Source organism: Rutilus rutilus (assembly GCF_951802725.1).
Source record: "Rutilus rutilus genome assembly, chromosome: 2".
NCBI lineage: Eukaryota > Metazoa > Chordata > Actinopteri > Cypriniformes > Leuciscidae > Rutilus > Rutilus rutilus.
In genome coordinates this window covers 30,417,471-30,422,380 of record NC_140210.1, presented here as the reverse complement: position 1 = coordinate 30,422,380, position 4,910 = coordinate 30,417,471, and positions in this window count along the sequence as shown.

The window sequence follows — 4,910 nt, the reverse complement described above, 5'->3', positions numbered from 1 at the left end:
CAGGACATTTTTTAATATAACTCTGATTGTATTTGTCTGTAAGAAGAATGTCATATACACCTAGGATGGCTTCAGGGTGAGTAAATCATGGGCTAATTTTCATTTTTGGGTGAACTATTATTTTAATGGTACTGTACCTTTATGTTCCTTTTGGAGCTTGAAGGTTTGGTCCCCATTCGTCTTCCATTGTTTGGGCAAACAGACATCATTTCTCCACAACAATATCTTAATTTTTCCTCCAAGAGAAAGAGACAACATAAGGTTAAGTAAATGATGAGAGAACTACCATTTTTAGGTGAACAACTATACAGGTGTTAATAGAAGAAGCAATAGGCAAACTCACAGTTCTTTAAAGAATGAGTCCTTGCTTCTCTACAAAGTTAGCCTTCAGGAGTTTATCTATAATGACAAGATAAACATAATGTAAAGAAGAGATACCTAAAAAAAATTGTCTTAATTAAAAAGAAAAATCTGAAAATTATCGGCATTCCATCCATCCATCTGTTATGCTGCTATTTCTGCAGCGGTTTGAACATGCACGTTCACAGTAATCACGCAAGATTTATGAATTTTGATCATACCTCACCATATCTTTTGCTTCAATATAGATTGGGACATGTGTCCGTTGCATAAACTGTGCATGACGGTAGCAAATACAAACCAAATGCAGTCTGAGTACATGCTAACGAGCTCACAGGCATGCTATCGTTTTACTCGGTTACTTTTCCATGATTAAAACACGCTATCCTGTCATCTAATTACACTTCACTGGATATTTATACTGTATGTTAATATTTAGATGTAGGCCTACTTGGTAACTTACATATCAAATCAAAGAGTAGCCTACTGGTAGTTGCAAATAACAGCAGCAGATAATTGACGGTTTGAATCTCACGTAAAAAATTTAACCACATAAGAAAAAAACCACACAATTTCACTCGGATTTTTACTCGGATAAGATAAGGAAAATGTGCAAGTTGAATAAAAGTTGCTTACCCGTTTGAATGTGATGTGATGACAGTCTGTACAATGGGCTAACTTTCCTGTGGTATCTTCCGGATTAAAACAAAGTCGCTTCATCAGACTTAAATCACAAAAACATCACTGGATGTTTAATATTTAAAAGTAATAGGCTAGATAGTTTACATATAAAATAATACTAGGCAGAGCTGCAAAATGACCTCATGCAGATGAACTAAAATGTCTTCCTAAACTCATGTGCATGGAAAAATATGGTATTATACTGTTAAATAACAGTGTCATACTGTTGCTGGTCAACACGCAATTTGAAGCGACCAAGTTTTCCCATAATGCACTGCAAAAAACAGTAACTTGCAGTTATTACATGAAAACAGCATTTTGCTGTTAAATTTTCATGTAAATTTACAGGAATTTTTTTCCGTCATGTTCTCATTGTCATGTGACCTACCAGCATCAGTTTCATCTCGTCACTACCATTCACAACTCCTGTTCTGTGCCGTGGCCTCATGGGATAGTAAAGCACTTCAGAACCGCACTGGAAGTAGTAGTCCATCCGGGGACTTTTAGCATGCTTTATAAATACTGAGAATGTAGACGTACTACTATTTTCACAGTCTGTTTTTCACCTGTATTTCTCTATAGTAGGGAATGTATCGTTTTCAATGTAGCCTATGACTTTTTTCTTTTCTACCATGAAACACAAAATGTGTCATTTATAGCAGAATGTCCAAGCTGTGTTTTTCCATACAATGACAGCTCAGTCAACTCTGGCTTCCTGTTGTGAAGTAATATATCATGCACACTAATTTGGGCACTGGTGAGGACAGTAAGTATACCCTGGATCACTACACACTGGGACACTGATGACTCAGTTTCTGGTGACATGACAATGTCCTCATTGCACAACATCACTACTGGTTTTTATGAACCGATATCTTTACATAACATAAATTATATAATAAAGTACATTATGATAAATACTTTGCTTTTTAAACATTATATGTGCAACATTTCAGCTGTAAATAAATGTTAGCTAGATTGTTTTACCTGTCTAGTGATGTAGGCTATGTTTATGCTGACATTTAAATAATGGTTTGTATTTAAAAAAGAAAAAATCTTTTGCATTGGCTCACAAGATTTGTTTTGTGCTTCAGAAATTCTATTAAGAGAACATAGTGAGCATTGATGCTCCCTGGTTTTCATGTTGCATTGTGGGACTTTTTAGCAAGCAAATGTTTCACTGCACCAATTTTGCAATTGAGACAGCCCTTAAAATCTAATAAGATTTAATTTGATTGGCTGACTTCTGCGAATAAGGGCACACAGATGTGGTTTATCAGTCCATCTGAAAACATGTCATACCTGAATGCTTTTGAGGATGAAATAAGTTGCCAGGTTAGTAACATATTCTGTTTTGTTTTCTGAGTTATGTATGTATGTGTGAAATAGTTTGTAATTTTCTGTCTGATGTTGTATTATAATAATAGCTAACCTCTCACATAAATGTCAAGTATGAGCAAAACTAACAGATTAATGGGTTCACATGTTATTTGGACATCTTTTCCTGTCTAAGTTGCAGTATGTGTCTTTGTTGTTTGCAGTCAAAGTTTGGGTTACACAAGACTATATTTTAAATGTCTTTTGTCCTAATAAATGGTCTCTCTTGAGCGGTTTCAAGGGTTATTTCGGTCTTCTCAGTTTTGGGGTATATTCCCATTATATATATTTTTTTTAGGTTTTGCAGAAAGTAATGTTCTGATAAAATGTTTTAGCTGTTTGAAATTGTATCAGTTGAAGAGGGCTTTTGGGACAAGCTCTCATTTTAGAGTTAAATCTCTAGGTGAAAGAAGGAAAGCAGAAACAAAATTAGAAAAAATAAATAAAATGGGAGAATGAGAGAAACAAAATCCATTAAATGTAGGACAGTGAAAAAAAAAAAAAAAAAAATGGTGGAAAATTGAAAGGTTGCAGACTCTGTACCGAAAGTAAAATGTAGAATTGACCTATAGGGAGATTCATAAAAAGAGTTTGAGCTTGTTCCGGAGAACTGTTTGCATTCTCATGTTTGTGGTCTGAAGTCATTCTCATTAGCATCTTGTAACCTTTTCCTTTCATTCATTTTCCTCTCAATGTTTTTGCAGAAATTCTCTAGTGTATTTGTGATCATGTTTGACCCTCTTTGTTTGCACACTTGGCTAATATCCATTCAAGAACATGAACTGGTCCATGTTTTGGTACTATGCTTCAGTATTCTCCCATCTCAGAGGCTGATAAAGGTCCATGTCTAAATTGCGGGTACTTGACAGTAACCAACCTGTATGGTATTGTATAACACCTGCTCTGTACGGAGTGTAGGAGGGCCATTCTGCCTCAAAATATGCTTTATTATAAAATGACTCCATAATAATAGACCAGCTGTTCATTTCATGACATAGACAGGTGTGTGGTAGAGAATACAGAACTTATCTGGAAAGAGACTCAGTGGTTGTCATATCCTGCACTAAAATAGAGTCAGAGGACACAATGGATTGACTGTTCACCTTACTGCTTACACTGACCATAATCCAGTTATACAAATCTGCTATAAACACTGCACGCTCTAGTTACTACTCTACTATTATTAATAATGCATCCTCTCGACCTAAAACAGTTTTCTGTAGTTAATAAACTCACCAACCCTCCTGCACCTGTCATAAGTAACTCAGCAGACCTCTGTGAGTCATTCTTGCATTTCTTTCAAAATAAAATTGATAGCATTCATAATAATTTCCCATCCGTGATCTCTCCTGTCTCCACACACAACTTCCCTACTGCTTTTGCACCTGGTGCTCTCACTGATTTTTGTGAGCTTCCCGCTCCCCCCCGCTTATATCTCTGAGCTAATCAACAAAGCAAACGCATCTTCCTGTCATCTTGATACTTTACAAACATACTTTACTTAAAAAAATGTGCACCTATTATTTTACTGCCGATTTCACTTCTCATCTCCCAACTACTAAGTACTGGTGCTGTTCCTCTGGAATTAAAAACTGCTGTTGTCACTCCTGTCCTAAAGAAACCTGGCCTCGACCCCTCTGTATGGCCATCTACAGACCGATCTCAAATCTACCATTCCTTTTGAAACTGCTTGAGAAAGTGGTCACTGCTCAACTTCAAACACATTTGTCATCTAACAACCACTATGAATGTTTTCAATCCGGTTTTCGCACCCTCCACAGCACTGAGACAGCACTTCTTAGGGTTGTCAATGATCTCCTTATGGCCACTGACTGAAAGGCTCCACCAGTATTCTAATTCTTCTAGATATTTCCTCTGCCTTCGACAATCTCTCACAGTATTCTTATCTCACGACTCTCTGCTCTTGGTATTTCTGGAACTGCCCTATCCTGGTTCACCTCCTACCTGTCTGGTCGCCAGCATTACATCTCTATCCTCCAGGCTAAGTCCACTACTGCCTCTGTCCCACACGGTGTTCCCCAGGGTTCTGTTCTTGGGCCTCCTCTCTTCATCATCTACATGCTCCCATTAGGTAAAATCATCCGTCATCATGGCTTTAAATCATGGCTACGCAGATGACACCCAACTATACATCCATTCTCAACGCAATGCTCCTTTCCCTACAAATTCCATATCAGCTTGTATTGATGATATAAATGCTTGGATGACCAGTAATTTTCTCAAACTCAACACTGGTAAAACAGATCTACTTCTTATTGGTTCACCTCAAATTACATCCCGTTTCTGTGTTGACAATGATAATATTACTGGAGTTCTGGTTCAACCTTCCACCACTGTCAAAAACCTTGGTATAATCTTTGATTCCTCTCTTTCCTTCCTTCCACACATAGCTCGCTCACTAAGTCTGCCTTCTTTCACGTAATATCGCGCGCTTGCGTCCGTTTCTGAATATCAGCGATGCTGAGACCCTA